This window comes from Oncorhynchus mykiss, chromosome 16 (assembly GCF_057628025.1).
Source record: "Oncorhynchus mykiss isolate SJ-2025 chromosome 16, ASM5762802v1, whole genome shotgun sequence".
NCBI lineage: Eukaryota > Metazoa > Chordata > Actinopteri > Salmoniformes > Salmonidae > Oncorhynchus > Oncorhynchus mykiss.
In genome coordinates, this window is record NC_143037.1 from 45,873,478 (window position 1) to 45,894,535 (window position 21,058).

Sequence of the window (21,058 nt, forward strand, 5' to 3'; positions counted from 1 at the left end):
AATAGTTTTCAACTATAATATGAGTAAGAGAAAGCGTGAAGGGGAAGAGAAGAGGAGAGAGACAAATCCAATAATGAAATTTAAGTTGAACTGTGTAAAGAGTAGTCGGACAGACAATGACAAAACTACTGGGCTCATGAGAGCCTATTCATTGTCCTATTTGTTCAGAGGTACAGAACAGACCTACAGTAGAGGTCAAGCATACAATGTGACAACTAACCAAGATTCCACCAACAAACAAAACAGGGCACAAGCAGGTGTTGGTGTCTCACAGTATTATATGGAACCTTCATGCAGTATACAGTAAACACAGTATGCCGTACAGACACCATTTTATAAGTGTTAACCATGTGCTAAGGTCTATGAATTGTAACTTCAGAAACATAATTTATTACAGTATTTTTGAATGGTAGAGGGGTGAAACAAGTTTTCAAACACTATTTGGAGACGTCATTAAAGTTTTGAAATGTCTTGAGATATTTAATTTATTAGGGTGTGAGGTGGAGCATTTACTTGTTTCATTAAGCCAATAGAAAATACTTTGCTTTTCACAAATGTAGAGAGGCATGTAAAAGTGTCTCTCAGGACATTCTTTCAGTGGAATTGAACCATCCAGCAACAAATTAATGGAACAAAAAAATACTTAAACTAAAGAGGTACTTTGAAATGGGGGAAAGCCTTTGTGTATGTCTTACATCCTTTTCATTAAAACATGTATTAAGATGACAATTTCATAGAGAATTGATTTATATTCTTATTTTATATACTTTTTTTAGTATATATATTTTTAGTATATATTGCGCCTTTGACCTATTCAGGCTGCATTGCTGAAATAAAATGTCATACAAAGCAACTTCTTGATGAAACACAATTCAGTGAAGTTAAGGCATGATAATTTCAGAGGAAATTATCAACAAAGAAGATAATTGCAGTTGAAAGTTGGGAGAGTGATGATGTGTGGGGGAAAGGTCAACTTTCAGGAGATCTTTGAAATACCAACATGATATATACCATGTAATACATTGTACTGATAATATCTTGTGCACCCGTCCAATCATTTTTACAGTGCATTCAAAAAGTATTCACACCCCTTGACTTTTTACAAATGTTGTCATGTTACAAAGATGAATTAAAATTGATTTAATAGTCCTTTCTGTGAACGATCCACACACAATACCTTGTAATGCCAAAGTAGAAGAAAAATTATATGATTTCATGAATATATCTTGATTAGATACTGTAATTATCATGAAAATGAAATACAGAAATATTTAATGTACATAAGTATTCATACATCTGAGTAACTCAGCCACTCAGGAACTTTCAATGCCGTCTTGGTAAGCAACTCCAGTGTATATTTGGCCTTGTTTTTTTAGATTATTGTCCTGCTGAAAGGTGAATTTGTCTCCCAGTTACGTTGGAAAGCAGACTGAACCAGGATTTATTTTAGGATTTTGCCTGTGCTTAGCTCTATGCATTTATTTTTTATCCCAAATAACTCCCTAGGTCTTGCCGGAGACCAGCATACCCATAACATAATGCAGACACCACCATGCTTGAAAATATGAAGAGTAGTACTCAGTGATGTGTTGTGTTGGATTTGCCTGGTCTTCATCAGCAGATCCAGTCTGGTGCTCAGGTAAGGAATATTACACATCTGTAATCGGGGAAACAGTTATACAGTATGAGTAAATTACAGTCACATAATGTACACACACATACCACAGACACGCACGCATGCGCGCACAAAACACACAAAAACGCACAGGAACAAGCGCACACACACACACAATATCCCACATCCTATTTACATACTCTCCTCAAGTCTTCTTTGACATGGAGAGCAGCTATATCTAAGAGCTAAGATCCCCTGGGCTGCTAGTGAGAATGCTGTGGGACGTCTCGTCTTCAGTCTGATTCAGCAGAGAAGCTGAATGCTTGACACTTTGAAATGATTGGCTGATCTGCCTTGTCGACCTTTGGTTTAGTTGCTAACCTCTAATAAATCATCTGGGTTGTCACGCCGACCGTCTAGCTCATACTCAAGTGCGTCAGGCTTCAGAAGCCAAAGGGCCTTGGTCTGATGGGGGATGTGTGAAATATACTAGGGTTGGGCGTTCATCTACTGTTTTAGGGCAGACTAAATGTAGCTATATATCAGGAATTATATTTTTCAAGGCTCGATGTCTAAAAGGCTGTCTGGCTGTCTAAAATCTGATCTATACTTCCAAAATGTTTACAAAAGAGTTTAACTGTGTATTTTGAAAGATTAACTATTAGCATTTGGGTTATCCTAAGGACGGCAATGGGACTCACCACTACCCATCATTCCCATAGAGCCTAGGGTATCCACATAATGTAATTCTAAGTTGTTTCACCGTTGGAGGTGTTACTGTCACAATGCCTCCTAACATATCCCTATGCGTGGTGTCAGACCTCCAGAAGGACATGGCTGGCTGATCCTGCTCCCTGAAGCACCTGTCATCTCTTCTGCCCATCATCAACCGCATGGGATACTTTCACACTGTATCTAAAGGTGAGAACCCTCATCATATAGTATGTTGTGAGAGGAGGATAAAGGTTACTGAGGACACAGCAGCAATCCATCAGGACAAGGAGAGTCAGAGGAAAGTGCATATTGTTACCATGCAAATTGTAGATGCCGAAATGACATAACATCAACGTCCTGGAAAAACCTTCAACTTTCCCGGGAAATGTTAAATATGGTTTATTTTGTAGATGCATCACATCCCCTCATAAACATTCACAGGGTGTTTTGAATGATTTTAATTGGTCCTCGACTCATGAAGCATGCACAGCACATGAACGGTAAAAGCTTCTTTCAATTTATGTTAACAAAATCTAAATTAGCCAACATTAAGGTTTTTTCCAGGATGCCGGTGATAAGTAGGTATATTAAAGCACGAGTCATGGAAAGCATGGCATGCGAAGGCACTTACCTCCATCATGTACTGGTCAACAACATGCAGATCTGACACAGACCCCTTATAGGATTTATACATTTCCACATCGTAGGTAGATATCTATAAATGGAACATTTCACTGTGGGAGTTCTTTGTTAACACATAAATCCCGTTCATGTCATAAGAGAGGTCCCACTTGATTGTGTCATAAGTCAATAAGCAATGTCAGGGTTGACTAGGTCTGCTTTGATTCAGTCCGGAACAGTCTGATATCTATAGTGTGGTATTTCCTTCCTCTTCAACATCAACTAATAATTATGCAAAATATAATGCCTCAGTCAGTATAGCGGTGATACATAGTCAGAAAGGCAGTGAGGCTTTGGCAATTGAATAAAATTAGTCACTTTTTTTACTTACAATGCACAAATTAAGTGAAATACAACAAACACTTTTTCACAAGACACAGTCTGCTTCATACAAAATAAGCCAGGGTGTCATTTAAGATCATGCTATGCAATGCCCCTCTCTCTGGCTTTGTCTGAGAGCCATATGCTAAGCTGATTTCCGGTGGCCTGGAGAAAGGGGAGTGATTAAAAGCCAAGTAGCTCAGATGGCCTCTGTCAGCTCCTATAAAGCAGCAGGACCGCTGATGCCAGGCCACAGCCATCCATTCATTCACTTGAACCGAGTATGAACCCAGATCCAAGCATGGGAATCTTCCAAAATGGACTCTCTACTCCTCGCTTTTGTCATTTGAGTGCGTTTCCATTCCAAACCAAAGATGTACTTTTTCATGAGCCTAGGGTTGTGTCGTTGAAGTAGATCTATACAACTATAACCGCAGATCATTAATACTGCAGGCCCTGTTGGGAGTGGTTTCTGTCAGAGATTGTATTCCTGAGGCCCACGTGATGCCACATTAAAATTGATATTACGTTTTCATAGAATAAATATAATCCTCTATGCAGTACATTAGATCAGCTTCTCACAAAAGAAAGCACTGAGTGAGTAAACTGGTGGGACGTAAGACCGAGACCCACGACACAAGCATTTTTCCCAGCAGAATAACAGCTGAGAGAAACTCAATAGTGCCCATCTCCTTAAATACCTCGCCAATGAAAATTTCATTAGTAGTCTGCTCTGGTAAAAGGTTCTGGCACTAACTTCACTTGCCATGTCTCACTAGGGTTCATTTGCTGTATGTACATGTATGTTCCCTTTATTTACCCTGCACTTGTAACACGTGATGTTACACAACCTAATGTTTTATCAACTACACCCCTTACTGGGCTTGTGCATGTAGGCTACCATGCAAAATGTTTTACTTACTGCCCTGCATTGGACTTGATAAATCCCTGCATCAAGTCTGAATCATTTTTTTCCCCCCCTCAGTGGGGGAATCCAAATTCGGTTGTATCCAAATTTGAGATGAATCTGCAACATGGATGTGTTTTTCTGACGTAATCCCTTACCTCCTCGGGGAAGTGATCTGTTCATCAGAGAAGCCTCCCTCAACCTCATTAACCAAGAACAGTTTGTCTTTCATTTCTCCTGGCTGCACAGGGAAACTTTTGAGGAAGATATCTGGGGGAGCAATAAAAATAAACAAAATCAACAATGACAAATTAAAGCTTTTCTCTTGACAGTCAGAAATTTATGGATTTTCTGACTTTACCTGAAACTTGGAATGAAATAACTACAACAAAAAAAAGCATTTTGAAGACAAAAGGTGCTTGAATTAATTATCAGCTCTCAAGTGCCTTTGGGTTGTGCACTAATTTGCATTCTATCAAATCTGAACTAATGAACATTTTTTGTTTTACCTGGGAGGAAAACAATTCATTAATAGTACACGAACATGCTAAAAACAGCATATGGGATGGAATTGTTGTGACATGCTGCAGTCAGGGATGGATTCGTGCACTGATTGAGTGACACCCAGTTCAAGGTGAGGGTTTGAGAAGTAATGTGGCAGCACGCTTCTATGCTATTCTATGCTATTCTCCTCATCTTAATTTGATAGGTCGACCGTCAGCGGAGGAATTAAAAAGCACCAATCTGACAGGGTTGTGCGGGGGTCCTCACGGCACTCCGCTTCTTTACGTGAGAGGTCTCAACTGTAAGGATGAATAATATGTATTTCATACTGTACATCACAAGGCCGTTCTAAATAACCCACAACAAACACATTCCATTACCTTCCTTTCTTCCCACCTAAATATGTCACCTTGGATGAAACGTTGAATACGAAACTGGAACATGTTGAGTAAATGTTGAAAAGTACAAGTATAGTGGTTAGTCTGTCACGACCCTTGATGTACCGATTTGCTTTGGCTGTAAATGTGACAGGACTGACATGTCAAGTCTTGTAACATCAAGACTGAAGTTATTTTCTATTCAAACGTCAGTGTCTGTGTCACAATTAAACATGACAAAATGTGTCACATCCAGTAATGACAAAGGATAATCGACTGTTACATTAAAAAAAAGTACAGCACTTACAGCTCATGGACTTATGAATCCTTCACAAAATAACACATGATTCCTCCCCGGAGGGTTTTGGGTCTAGGCTTTTACATCACATTTGAAACGACAAAATACAGCGTTGAAGAGAAAGATGGGAGGGAAGCCCTGCTAAGGTACACAATAGTAGGTCTTTGTAGACAGAAGGTGCTCTTTGGTAAAAGGGGTAAATTCATTAAAAAAAATAAAAGGAGGACCAAGGCACTCTTCATATGATTAATTAAAATGTCTCTATTTGTTTGGTATGTTCAATGGAAGAAAGATTCTCTGGCGCGTTTCGGCCTTGACGAAGGCCACGCATCCGAAACGCGTCAAGAGTTTTAAAATCGTTATTCCATTGAACATGCCAAACAAATAAAGACATTTGAATTATATGAATAGACCATTCAACTGTATTTTATGATTACTACACTTACAGCATTGTGTTTAAGAGTGGTGATGTTCTATAAAAGATTACGCTTTAAAGTCATGACCTGATGTTGCTAAACTAAGCAAAAAAAGAAAAGGTCCTCTCACTGTCAACTGCGTTTATTTTCAGCAAACTCAACATGTGTAAATATTTGTATGAACATAAGATTCAACAGACAAACTGAACAAGTTCCACAGACATGGAATAATGTGTCCCTGAACAAAGGGGGAGGTCAATATCAAAAGTAACAGTCACTATCTGGTGTGACCACACCGCATTAAGTACTGCAGTGCATCTCCTCCTCATGGACTGCACCAGATTTGCCAGTTCTTGCTGTGAGATGTTACTCCACTCGTCCACCAAGGCACCTGCAAGTTCCCGGACATTTCTGGGGGGGAATGGCCCTAGCCCTCACCCTCCGATCCAACAGGTCCCAGATGTACTCAATGGGATTGAGATCCGGGCTCTTCGCTGGCCATGGCAGAACACTGACATTCCTGTCTTGCAGGAAATCACACACAGAACGAGCAGTTTGGCTTGTGGCATTGACATGCTGGAGGGTCATGTCAGGATGAGCCGGCAGGAAGGGTACCACATGAGGGAGGAGGATGTCGTCCCTGTAACGCACAGCGTTGAGATTTCCTTCAATGACAACAAGCTCAGTCTGATGATGCTGTGAGACACCGCCCCCGACCATGGGTTTGTGCCCATAGGAGATGTTGTTGCCGGTGATGTCTGGTGAGCACCTGCCTTACAACAGGCCTACAAGCCCTCAGTCCAGCCTCTCTCAGCCTACTGCGGACAGTCGTTCCTGGTGTAACTCGGTCAGTTGTTGTTGCCATCCTGTACCTGTCCCACAGGTGTGATGTTTGGATATACTGATCCTGTGCAGGTGTTGTTACACGTGGTCTGCCACTGCGAGGACAATCAGCTGTCCGTCCTGTCTCCCTGTAGCGCTGTCTTATGTGTCTAACAGTACGGACATTGCAATTTATTGCCCTGGCCACATCTGCAATCCTCATGCTTCCTTGCAGCATGCCTAAGGCACGTTCATGCAGATGAGCAAGTACCCTGGGCATCTTTCTTTTGGTGTTTTTCAGAGTCATATTTTCAGAGTCAAACGGCCTCTTTTGTGGCCTAAGTTTTCATAACTGTGACCTTAATTGCCTACTGTCTGTATGCTGTTAGTGTCTTAACGACCGTTCCACAGGTGCATGTTCATTCATTGTTTATGGTTCATTGAACAAGCATGGTAAACAGTGTTTACAATGAAGATCTGTGAAGTTATTTGGATTTTTACGAATTATCTTTGAAAGACAGGGTCCTGAAAAAGGGATGTTTTTTTTGTTGCTGAGTTTATGTTCCTGCCTAACCTTATGCCTCGATCACACCTACAGCGTCATTGTGTTTTGGTACACCATACGTACATTAATTTCCATTGGAACGCTGCATTTGCCTCCCAGCACTGCGTTGCAGAGGCAGGTGCAGTACTTTCTGTGTGGTGTATACGTTGGATTTATCGAACGTATGCATCAAATTGTATGTGTAGACGGCTTGACAGAAATGGTAGCGTACATATCCAAGTGATGCCGAGTACCATTATGCGCAATGAGGATGTAGGTGTGATTGAGGCTTTAGCCTTAGCAGAAAGTTTTAGAAACAGAGAATTTAGCTTGTTTATTGGCTCTTCGCCAAACAGGGTTTTTTAATCCTGACAAATTAGGATATGGAAATGTAAAGAGTGTCCCACTGGGGGCGAAGTGAGCCACAGGTGTTTTGTGAATTACAAATCCAGTCATTCCTCGGTGTGCGTCCCGAATGGCATCCTAATCACTTCATAGTGCACTACTTTTAGCCAGGGCCCATAGAGCTGTAGGGAACAGGGTACCATTTGGGACACATCTTCAGTCATCAATTAGACAAACTAGATTAATGCTCTCAACACAACCTTGATTAGACGCACTTACATAAGAGCATGCTAGGGAGCTCTCGTGTCGAATCAATCACCGTATTAATTAAGCACATATTTTAAAGTACAAGAAGGGCAAGCTCTGGGATGGCACTACACAGTGCACAATCTAATTTTTCTTCTTAAAACTGAGAGATGTGTTTGAATATGAGACTTTGGTGATGTTGCTCTCTCTGTGTAAAACATCTAATGGAATAATCTTATGAGGATAGCTAGTCTCTTTTGCTTGTTTTCGAGAACTGATCTTCGCAGCCTTATAAACTATAAAACAGATAAAAGGATCTAGCATACCCAACTGGCTAAAGCTAAATCCAAAAACATAATCTGCTTGCTACTTAAGGAAGCTAACTAGCTGTATAAAATGTGCTTCACTCAAAGTTGCTTTGATAGGGACATATTTTTCTAATAAATTTAGTCCAACACAGTGCGTTTCATCTGTTATAGCTGGAAACAGAGCGGGTCATGCCCTGAGCAGTGGTTATTTGCTACTTACACAACGTGTGGGTCTAATCCTGGATGCTGATTGGTTAAAATTGCATTCCAGCCAGTGTCTATTCCACAAGTTACCACTGGCTAAAGCTGTGATGTTGAAATGCCTATTTACTCTGTTCCATCTCACTGCGCAATCCACTGTCTCATCAGCCCAGCCAGACAATTTATAACCTCGATCTCCACTGTAAAAAGCATCTAGACATTTATTTTAGACTAGAAATTGGTTTTCAATAGCAGAGACAGAGACCGTATAAAACTTGCGGTCAGTCTCTGACATTTGCAACATTGTTTCAATATTTATATTCTCCAGCTGTCCCATAGTAATTCCTGTGTAGTGGTCTGGAGTCGGGACGAGACAGACATGTAGTCAGCTATTCTCAGCCAGTCGAAATCATGAATCAGCATAATTTTTATGGACATACAGTGGGGAGAACAAGTATTTGATACACTGCCGATTTTGCAGGTTTTCCTACTTACAAAGCATGTAGAGGTCTGTAATTTCAGCTGTGAGAGACGGAATCTAAAACAAAAATCCAGAAAATCACATTGTATGATTTTTAAGTAATTAATTAGCATTTTATTGCATGACATAAGTATTTGATCACCTACCAACCAGTAAGAATTCCAGCTCTCACAGACCTGTTTGTTTTTCTTTAAGAAGCCCTCCTGTTCTCCACTCATTACCTGTATTAACTGCACCTGTTTGAACTCGTTACCTGTATAAAAGACACCTGTCCACACACTCAATCAAACAGACTCCAACCTCTCCATAATGGCCAAGACCAGAGAGCTGTGTAAGGTCATCAGGGTCAAATTGTAGACCGGCACAAGGCTGGGATGGGCTACAGAACAATAGGCAAGCAGCTTGGTGAGAAGGCAACAACTGTTGGCCCAATTATTAGAAAATGGAAGAAGTTCAAGATGACGGTCAATGGCCCTCGGTCTGGGGCTCCATGCAAGATCTCACCTCGTGGAGCATCAATGATCATGAGGAAGGTGAGGGATCAGCCCAGAACTACACGGCAGGACCTGGTCAATGACCTGAAGAGAGCTGGGACCACAGTCTCAAAGAATACCATTAGTAACACACTACGCCATCATGGATTAAAATCCTGCAGCGCACGCAAGGTCCCCCTGCTCAAGCCAGCGCATGACCAGGCCCGTCTGAAGTTTGCCAATGACCATCTGGATGATCCAGAGGAGGAATGGGAGAAGGTCATGTGGTCTGATGAGACAGAAATATAGCTTTTTGGTCTAAACTCCACACTCTGTGTTTGGAAGAAGAAGGAGGAGTACAACCCCAAGAACATCCCAACCGTGAAGCATGGAGGTGGAATCATCATTCTTTGGGGATGCTTTTCTGCAAAGGGGACAGGACGACTGCACCGTATTGAGGGGAGGATGGATGGGGCCATGTATCGCGAGATCTTGGCCAACAACCTCCTTCCCTCAGTAAGAGCATTGAAGATGGGTTATGGCTGGGTCTACCAGCATGACAACGGCCCGAAACACACAGCCAGGGCAACTAAGGAGTGGCTCCGTAAGAAGCATCTCTAGGTCCTGGAGTAGCCTAGCTAGTCTCCAGACCTGAACCCAATAGATAATATTTGGAGTGAGCTGAAAGCCCATATTGCCCAGCGACAGCCCTGTAACCTGAAGGATCTGGAGAAGGTCTCTATGGAGGAGTGGGCCAAAATCCCTGCTGCAGTGTGTGCAAACCTGGTCAAGAACTACAGGAAACGTATGATCTCTGTAATTGCAAACAAAGGTTTCTGTACCAAATATTAAGTTCTGCTTTTCTGATGTATCAAATACTTATGTCATGCAATAAAATGCAAATTAATTACTTAAAAATCATACAATGTGATTTTTAAGTAGTGTACCTATGATACAAATTACAGACCTCTACACGCTTTGTAAGTAGGAAAACCTGCAAAATCGGCAGTCTATCAAATACTTGTTCTCCCCACTGTATACAAAGAAATGTCAATAGAAAACAGGTAAAACGAAATGAAATGCAGCTAGTTTGCAGACTTTCCAGCTTCAATTTGAAGTGATTGTGTTAGCTGTGTTGTTGGCTAGCTACTCTGAACAACAGTGTCTTGACAAGAGCTCATATTTTATATTCCAGGTGAAATCGTGCATCATTAGCTCATTCTTATGAATGTATCCAAATAAATGCCACTAGAAAACAGCTTAAACAAATGCAAATGCAGTTACTTTGCTGTTATTCTGGCTTCACTGTTTTGACGTAACTGTAAATTAGCAGTAGTTGCAATATTTACCTGGTGCTAACGCTGCAGATAGCACTACTGGGGGATCTGAAAAGTTATAGTCAATCGATCATTAACATAATACTTTTAGCAAACAAAACGTATTTTCAATTTACAATCTGTAGAAACAATGGGAATAGAAAGGTTCAGAACCTTTGTGAAACATCACAGCACTGTTGAAAAATATATGGCAAATTGAAATCCAATACGGATGGTGTTAAGAGATAGATGGGAGGGGTTAAAGAGAGCTGAAGGTTGGTACTAATAACAACAAGAGAACTCATGTAAAACATACTGTGATGGTAAAACGTATATAGGTTAAGATTTTTTTTGAAAGAGCACAGTTTGAAAGATATGGCGAATAGCAAGGCAGGGCAGAAATTTCTCGAACTGACTTGTTGGAGAGGTGGCATCCTATGACAGAGCCACATCGAAAGTCACTGAGCTCTTCAGTAAGGCCATTCAAGTTATGTGCTTGATTTTATACACCTGTCAGCAATAGGTGTGTCTGAAAAAGCCGAATCCACTATTTTGAAGGGGTGTCCACATACGTTTGTATATAGGATGCTACTGAAAATATTTGGCATGGGTCCTCAGATCCTCAAAACGTTCTACAGCTGCACCATCGAGAGCATCCTGACTGGTTGCGTCACTGCCTGGTATGGCTACTGCTCGGCCTCCTACCGCAAGGCACTACAGAGGTTAGTGCGAACGGCCCAGTACATCACTGGGGTCAAGCTTCCTGCCATCCAGGACCTCTATACCAGGCGATGACAGAGGAAGGCCCTAAAAATTGTCAAGGACTCCAGCCACCCTAGTCATAGACTGTTCTCTCTGCTATCGCACGGCAAGCGGTACCGGAGCGTCAAGTCTAGGTCCAAATGTCTTCTTAGGAGCTTCTACCCCAAACCATTAGACTCCTGAACCAAATGGCTACCCAGACTATTTGCATTGACCCCCCCCCCCCCCCCCCCTTTACACCGCTGCTACTCTCTGCTGTTATCATCTATGCATAGTCACTTTAATACGTCTACCTACATGTACATACTACCTCAACTAATTGACTCTGTATTGGTACGCCCCTGTATATAGTCTAGCTATTGTTATTTACTGCTGCTCTTTAATTACTTGTTACTTTTATCCATATTTTTTTCAAACTGCATTGTTGGTTAGGGGCTCGTGAGTAAGAATTTCACTGTGAGGTCTACACCTGTTGTATTTAGCACATGTGACTAATACAATTCTATTTGATATGCATAGTGCTTTGTCATTATGGAGAAGAGTGTTATGATTGAAAATACAGTACATAACTGTTTTACCGTAAGAACCATGACTTTTTGTTTTAAATTATTGATTGTAACTTACAAGGCACTAATAGAAGATGTACTGAACGTATCTAGAGACAGTATTAGCTACAGCTCCTTGGATAAACAGAGCAAATCCTGTCATGCATACTGTCCCTATGCAACAAGAAAATAATAGACAACAGCTAGTCAGCAAAGATCCTACTGATAAACATGCAGAGCTCATCTAAAACAATCATAATCTGTGTGTGTGTGCGTGTGTGTGTTCCTCAACCCCCTTATTCCTCATGAGCGCCAGAGAACCGCATCGCCTGGAGTTGCCCGCAGGCGTTATAGTTACCAAGCACAGGGCCCTGTCAGAGCACAACTTTCTAGGGCACAGAGGAGAGAAGCACACTTGGAGTTTATCCTATCCTGTCTATTCCTATGACAGACACTCTTAGCGACTGTCGCACGGGGGCTCCATATTTCATGGCCATGCGTACTCTAATTGTGTTGCCAGCCTGCACACTTGTAGTGATGTAGTTTTAAAAAAAACTTTATGCTGCACCACTTGTGGATCACGTCACGCTTTCTGTGCCACTTTGAAGCGTTGCGAGAAGAGAACTCTGAAATCTTTCTACCTCGATCTCACACTCACACACACACACACACTTTCTCCATTGGTCTCAGGTCGCCAAGTCATAGATGCCCTGCTGAACAGTCAAAGCCATTAAATTAAGAAGAAAAAAAGATTGTAGCTTTACCGAAGCTCTGATAGACTGAGACTGCCCCCTGTAGACACACACTGAAGGAAAACCCATCTCTGTATCTACACTGTAGCTAGCAACATTAGCCTATAAGGAGGGTTAATAGTGATGAAGCATTAACCCATTCAGGTATTTCCCCAGAATAAATGAATATTTTAGAGAAAGCTGAAAGATTAAATAAATGACTGTCATTATGCATATTGCACGTCTGGGTCGAAGCCTATTTCTATTCTGATACTTACCTAATGAGGCTTTGCTGTTGTTTCTATCTTGCGTCTTGTTATGTAGCTACTGTACGAAATGTTTAGCAGCTTTTCACAAGCAAATACATGTGATATAGAGATCAGATGGAGTGAGTCATTACAGCCAATGTAAAGCTCTTTGACTTTCCTGTTAAGTACTACCATCTGGTGGTTTCAAAAGGTGTTACTTCTTCTAAAACTCAAAGCAGTTTCAAAGAAATCTGTTGATGGGTCTGATATATAACTTGCCAAATGAAGAGCATATAGTTGGTCCATCGCCTCACCTCAAGTAATTGAGGAGCTACTTACTAAAGTTGTGTGCCACCTTCGTGTTGAGCATGATGTGGAAGTTATTGCTGTGCTCGGTGATCCCACCAAATGTTCCCCAATCTTTAACTGCAAATTGCTCGTACAAGCGTGACGTGTCCATTTCAATCTTCCCAGCATTTCCCCGTGTCCAGAATGATTTCTCCATCTGCTGAGAGAGACCAATCATAATCGGCACTGAGACAAGCTGTATTCTCTATGAAATGCAATGCTCTGGGAAAGCACAAGACACTGACAGACACTGCAGCGAATAATTTCCTATAGTGTTTAAGGAAATGATGATGTGGAAAATAGGTACTTCCTTATTTATCATTGCAAACTATCTGATGAGCATGACAAAAACTTCTAACGAATCAGACTCTAGTGTAGTGTAATATGAGGTAATACACCATATTATAAACTGGGTGGTTCGAGCCCTGAATGCTGATTGGCTGACAGCGGTGGTATATCAAACCGTATACCACTGGTATGACAAAACATGTATTTTTACTGCTCTAATTACGTTGATAACCAGTTTATAATAGCATTAAGGCACCTTGGGGGTTTGTAGTATATGGCCAATATACCACGGCTAAGGGCTGCGTCCTGCCTAAGAAGCCATAGTATATAGACCATATACCACACCACTCGTGCATTATTGCTTAAATATAGCATAATGCAATATCATATAACATTGTCAATTTGCATGACTATATTACATGCTTACAAATGAAGTGTAATAAATAGGGATAAACAAACACATCCGTAGTAGTACCTTATCTGAACCAACTTCCTCCATATGAAAAGCCCTGGTTTGCTCTGTTAAGGGTTTTGTACTGGGTTCATTTAAGGTCAATGGAGGAGGCATAGGGATGGAGGAGGGTGCTGGGATCACAAGGGTGGTGGGAACAGAGACAGGGGCAGGACCAGGGACAGGCACATGACCAGGGACAACTACAGAACCAGGGACAGGGACATTCACGGATGACTTTTACAGGGCTGCGAGATTTCGGGACAGGTTTTGCTGGAGAGGTCGTATGAATTCTTGGCACCTTCCCTCCCCCTGATAGCTGATCTGCTGCACCCAACACCGGATCTGATACGCTGAAGCCTTCTCTGCCTGTGGATTTGCTCTCCTCTATAATGTATTTGATATTATCATAGATTCTTAGATCTATAAGCCTAGGATCCTCATAGATGTGCTCAGACTGAGACTTTCGTTTCCAGTCCAGGCAGAGCTTATCTATGGCCTGGACCCAGGCATCCCTCGCTCTCTGGATGGCTTCTGTGCTCTTAGAATGGTCTCTCACAGGTACCCAGAAACCTGCAATACGTCAGTATGACTTGTCTTAACTTCCTCTTTTGGCTGTGTGAGCAAACAATGACTATCACTGGGCAAACATTTCCCATCTAGATGTATGACATTGTATGTTGTCAAATAGGAGTGTTTTAAAGAGGGTATACAAGGCATGCAGTCATAAGAAAAGTCAGACAGCAGCAGCAATGCTCAACTCTTCAGAAAGAATCCTTTGTCAGAATAGAGTTTGTTACAAAGTTACATCACTGCTGAATTTCATTTAAATATGTAGATGGACCGACATTGGGAAAGGCCTCATTTACAAAACGACTGCAAAAATAGAAACAATTTCCTGAGAAACTGTCTTTGCCTAAAAAAAAAAATTAAAAAACTGTCCCAAACCCCTGCCTCTGAATGGGTTTTTCATGGTCACTCACTGGTACTCATTCTTGTGTGTCAGCAGAGTGAAGGTGTCACACCTGTGCTGCTTCTCTAAGCTGTTCCGTCTGAGAAATGAATGACAAATGGCAAGGACTGCTCCCCATCTACTGCCCGTCAGCTGATGGGGAGCAGGGTCAGCTGGCCAGGGTGAAGGCGAGCCTCGTACCTAAGAACACAAGTGTAAATAACATCATGATGTAGATAGTAAATGATTCATAGTATATGTAGGACTCTTCCAAACTTTGTAAAAGCATTGTGCAGTAGTCATAGTACAGTACTAGTAGTAGCAGTAGCAGCAGTGGTGTAGTAGCAGTACTAGTAATAGTAGAGTAGTACAGATCACACACATACTTCACCTATTTAAACGATGCCAAGCATCCTCTTTGCAGGAACAACAGGCCCTCAGTGAGGGTCATTGGTGCTGGAGGCCGTTCACACTTCTCTTCACTGCCCTCTACTGGATGGATGTAGACGTTTCTATAGACGATCTTGTTTACAAGCTGCCTCATCTACACAACATGTGTCAATCAAAAATCGTGAGTCTTAATTGAAAATAACAATTCCTTCAAACGTCTTCAGTCTTTATGTCAAGAAGCTGAGTGGCACCCTATTAATAACTGATCGAGGGAAGTAGCACCAGAGACAGCGATTGAACTCTTTCACATCTGCTATGGCTCTACACAAACCAAGCTGCTGTCCACCTCCATAACAGGTTAGAGTTTAGGGGCAGGGATGACTCTCTTACCTTGTGTTTGTCCTCCAGTGAGGTGGCCTCCAGCTCATCGTCATGTCTTCCTCTGAAAGAGACGGAGAGCTTGGCCCCAACTCTGTCATCGCAGCTCTTAACACATTGAAGGGCAGCTGCCGCTTTACGATGCCTTTCTCTATGCTGCACACCATTTTGGTGTTGAAGTCAATCTAAACATACAGTACAGAGATTCACATCACTCTTGAGATTTTCACAGCTTTTACTCAGATGCATGACATGGTATCTTTACCAGCACACTACAGGCTTTCATCGTGTGGGAGCTGTTATTGCAACTCAAGATTGACTGTTTCTAGACGTTGTAACACCAGTTATTATAACACTTAACTCAGTGTCACAAGATGCCCTATATCTGACTCACCTGAAGAATGCGCTTCTTCCATCTGTAGCGGTTGTGCTTGTAAACACTGAAGTTGTACTGGGAAGCTAGCTGTTCCTGCAATGGAGACCAATAAACCAATGGCAATGATGCAGAAACAGATCAGAAGAACAGCGTACCTTCGAAGTTGATAGTGAATGACAGGTTAACATGGGCGACATGTACCGTGTCGTGTGTCGAAGAAGTTCATTATGTGTGTGCAAAGACCGTCCAAGGTTAAACCCAGGCTTTGTTGTTGCCATGGTTTCCTGTGCTGATTTCGAGGCCCGGTAGTGTAATACTTTTACCTCTAACCTGGTCCCAGATCTCTTTGTGCTGTCATGCCAACTCCTAGCGTAGGGTTTTGACCAGAGGCGGCGCTTCGCTCCAATGCTTTCCTTCGCTTTAAATTTGCATAGAGCAGAGCTCAACTTTTTCTCCCGCTCCGCTAGCAGGATTCTCGCCGCACACCTTCCCACATTCCCCTGCACATTTCTCTGCGTGCCCTCATTGAAAATGAATGGGGGGCAGAATTTCTCCTGCTGAATTCATTGTTGGTGAAAGCTCACTTTAAGACCAATGACTAACATGAGTTGGCACGAGTTGGCAAGACGACACAAACACATCTGGGACCAGGTTGTGGAGGTATTATACTACAGGTCCTTGGGCAAGATAGCACAAACAGATCTGGGACCAGGTTGTGGAGGTATTATACTACAGGTCCTTGGGCAAGATAGCACAAACACATCTGGGACCAGGTTGTGGAGGTATTATACTACAGGTCCTTGGGCAAGATAGCACAAACAGATCTGGTACCAGCCTACAATATCTCCGTGGCCAGGTTTTGCTTTAGCTGCTCTTGGTTGTCTCTCCAGGCTTGGTTCAGGGCATCCTCGATGGTCAGCTCTCCACTCTTCACCTTCATCATAATGCTCAGCTGCATCTCATTGCTCAGCTGGACAAGGAGGACAAAGATCATAGTATAATATCTGTGCCCTCAGCATACAAGCTAAGTGTTCTAAATGTACGGAAATGATAGCATGTGTTCCCGAATGCAGAGAAATCATAGCTGGTGTGTTTCCGAAATTCCCGTTGAGAATCTTTAACGGAAAGCTTCACTTTTCATAGAGCAACCTACACATGCACCTTTAAAACGAATGTGTCACAACAGAAGAAAACATCCTGATTTGGCTTAGTATCAAACATTTGGGCCAAGATCCAATCAGATCAATCATTAAGCAGCGACAGCAGACACCCACATAGAGAATGTTTTGGCGGTGTCGAAGGTGGAACTGTGTTGGAGCCGTCAACTTGGTGAGCAGCTGCTCTTGTGATCACGGTCACGAAGCCACAACCGCCCCCAATCGGGTTACAAGTTCCGAACAAGAAAGTGTACGCAATATACAAATAAATTACAGTCAAATAGAAATCCTAATGAATAATTTTAAAAAAATTCCTAATGAAGGTGTAGTTTTACGTCGCACATTCCATCGTTCCAACTTGTAAACAATCAGGGCAGTTTCTAGGATTTGGAAAGATTGGGGGCTCAGTCCAAAGCCAGTGGGGGGGGCGGGGGGGGGGGGGTCCGGGGGTATCCTTTCAACTGCTAAATGAATGGATTTGGTGCACTTTAAGATGAACATTGAGAGATTAGATACTTTTTCAGGAAACTTGTAATTTCACACCTGCCACAGCAGACACTGCCAGTACTCAATTACAGTCGCTACTGTGAACACAGTGTATTGCCAAAAAACACTCAACAACTTCAAACATAGACTCTGACCTGTCCAATGAGTGAAACTGATTCAAGTATCCCACAGTATCCAAACACCCCCTCTCACACACACTACACCGTGCAGTAATTAGAATCCATAGAACAGTTTTAAGTGATACAGTCTCCTGTGTGCTCACCCTTCCGTTGCAGTCTCTTAGTCTTCTATGTTCTATGGTCTCTCATAGCTGGCCGTCAGTAAGGCTAGGGAAATTATATAGCCTAATTATACTAATCCTGTCTATACGGAAATAAATACAATCATTCAAAATAGCTACTAAAGCATGATTTGGCCACAGAGGATCATTCACTTTTTTTTGTTTTAAATCGCATTGCTAACAGTAGGAAGGACAGGCAGCCAGCGCAATTTGGGAAGTCCCCGTGGCAAATGCCGAATACATGGTTGTTGAGTTAAAACTGTCAATGAAAAGTAGAGGCGCAGCCTGGCATATTGCAATATTTCAAAATACAAATCGTGGGGGAAACATAGTTAGAATGCAAATGGTTATTGCTATAAAGAGAAGACAATGAAAATACTGATCTGTTATCAAAATTATCAACTTAATTGAGTGAGGTGAACAACAGCAGGCCTTGTGGCCTATCTTATTGGCACCAGCACATCGGCAATATCCCCGGTGAATGCGCACTGTGCATATTTACTCTTGATCATTGTTGGGTCGGTGCCACTTAAGTCTGGATTTAAACAATAATTTCCTCCTCCTTTTTGGATGGAGTCATACTGTTTGCGTCTCCCCTCCTCATAGGCCTATCATATTAAAACAGATGCTGCTAATGTTGCCAGTCAAGTGTAGTAGAAGTGCATGAAATGGAGGGTATTATAAAAAGCCACATTTTGCTGTGCAAAGAAGAAACATCTGAAGAACTCAATGCGCGCTCAGCTATGCATTGAACTGTCTTTTTTTGTAAACAGTGATTGAGTTATATTATTATCCTAAATTCTGACTATCCAATCTACTCGTCACATTGCGAATAGTAGGCTATCTTACACAAGTCTACAAATGCGAAAATGCATGGAATGCTTTGTTATAAAGGTGCCTTTTTGTGGTAAAAATGTGCTACAGCCTGGAGTCGAACCAAGGTCTGTAGTGACGCCACTAGCACTAAGATGCAGTGCCGTAGACCACGGTGACACTACGGAGAGCAATGACGTGCCCTCCTCTCTAATCCTGGCCTGGTTGTAAAATGTGTAAAAATAAATCATTGTATTAATAGTAATTTCACAGGCTTTTTCACCTCACCTGTTCATTCTTTATTAACCCCGTTTCTTTTTCACTGTCTCTATTTCAACTGTTATTATTTGTGCAATTAAATAAACCTAAATAGAACCTACAGAGCAGCTTGAAGTGATATCCACCTCCGATCTCTCTCCATCTCTTCTGTCACTTTCTCTGTGTCTTGTCTTTTACTCTTAGGTTATTGTTAGCTCCTCTCCTTTGTCTATCCTCTTCTGTTATGGCTTGTTCTGTTCTTCTGGTGTCTCTCTTCATCGTATCCAATTATTATGTTGCTGTCTCTGTCTTGTCTGGTGTGTCTCTCTCCATCATATCCTACTCTTCCGTTGGATGGATAGGTCCGGACCTCCCTATTTTTTACACAATAAATTCAATAAAATATGGGTCAACATCTAGATATTGCTCCCAGCGTTTATCAAAGCTCAGAACACATATTATTAGGGTTCTGTTCAATCTGTAAAGCTGAAGCGTTAAGAGATTTCACAATATAAATGTAAAGATAATTTCCGATTGAGCCGACATATGCAGCGTTTACCGTGAATGCAGCCTCCGCTAAAGAGGGATCATTGCCTTACATTTCAATCGCGCTGTAGAGCGGAGCTCTTGATCTGACTGAGTTTTAATCGCGCATGCCTCTTTGCGAACGAGTGGAATCATCAACAGGGGTTTGTTTGATATGTTCGCCTGCATCCCACGGATTTGCCTCCCAGGTTTTCCTTTTTAGCAGCACATTCACCCATGGTTAAACAGATAACTCCGCCCACTCTCTGCACAGGCGAAGGGCCTGAGACATGAAACGAACAAGAGGGACAACATGGACAAAAGTAACAGTTTGTTTTTTCCTAATTACTCAGAGATCTAGATAGAGCTAGACACCATATTTTATGACAAACAACGTATACATGTCATCTACCATTAGCAACTGTAATTTTATTTCTAGGGTAAATTCATTTAAATAAAATAAATGAGAACAGAATTACCTTAATGTTACTTCTGTACCTGCAGCAGGGCAGGAGTAACACAGCCTTGGGATGAAAGTAACAGCTGGCAAGAAGTGCACAATATCTGTTTTATCTCCATGTTTCTGGTTTATAATGCAAGTTACTTTCAACAAATGTACTATCAGCCATGTGTGTGTCAATTTGAATAATTAATGCTATAGGTAAAACATCTTAATGTTGCGCAAGCACAATATTTTGCCTTACAATATTAATCGGACTAAAATGGATCACATTATAGCTATATTAACCATAATTTTCTCATCTCACTTTAATTGGAATGTAGTAGATGTTTTTCACCATTTGTAATTACTATTAATACTTAGACCTACCAATCATGCCCGCTCCTTGTGTCTTAATAGAATAAACGTCTTTATTCTCTTCACAAACGGCAAACTCATTATGCTTGTCACATTTCCTTGGGTTGACATGAGCTAATTAAACCCCAGAATCATAAAAATATCATATATTTATAACCACTAACCTGTCGTTAAAAGCTCATGAGAGAAGCTGATCCATCAAGTCAATTGATTAAGGCATAATTCTAATGTCATATACTCTGAGTATACAAAACATTGACAGTGTGTAGATGAAGGGGAGGAGATGGCTTAAAAATCCTTCTTTAACCTTTGAGACATGGATTGTGTTATGCGGTGAGTGAGGACCCAAAAGCGGTTTAACATAAACAGAGTTTCTTTAATAACGAAACACACGTAGGCTCAGATGGACAGGCAGATTCCGACAGGACAGGACAAGGTAAAGCAAACACGACGATAGTCTGGTTCTGGCATGAGATACACAAACGAGAATCCGACAAAGACAGAAGCAGAAAGAGAGAGAGATATAGAGACCTAATCAGAGGGAAAAAGGGAACAGGTGGGAAAAGGGGTGAACGAGGTAGTCAGAGAAGACAAGGAACAGCTGGGGGAAAGAGGGGAAGAAAAGGTAACCTAGTACGACCAGCAGAGGGAGACAGGGTGAAG

General features: G+C 41.7%; 1 long non-coding RNA gene across 1 annotated transcript; it reads right to left on the reverse strand.

Moving 5' to 3' along the window:
- Nucleotides 1–367: 367 nt before the first annotated feature.
- Nucleotides 368–13,505, reverse strand: LOC149976904 (uncharacterized). Its single transcript, XR_016487288.1, has 3 exons — nt 13,195–13,505; nt 4,397–4,508; nt 368–1,657 (listed from the first exon to the last, which is right to left on the reverse strand). It is a non-coding gene; the product is annotated as an uncharacterized LOC149976904 (long non-coding RNA).
- Between the last annotated feature and the right edge of the window lie 7,553 nt (nt 13,506–21,058).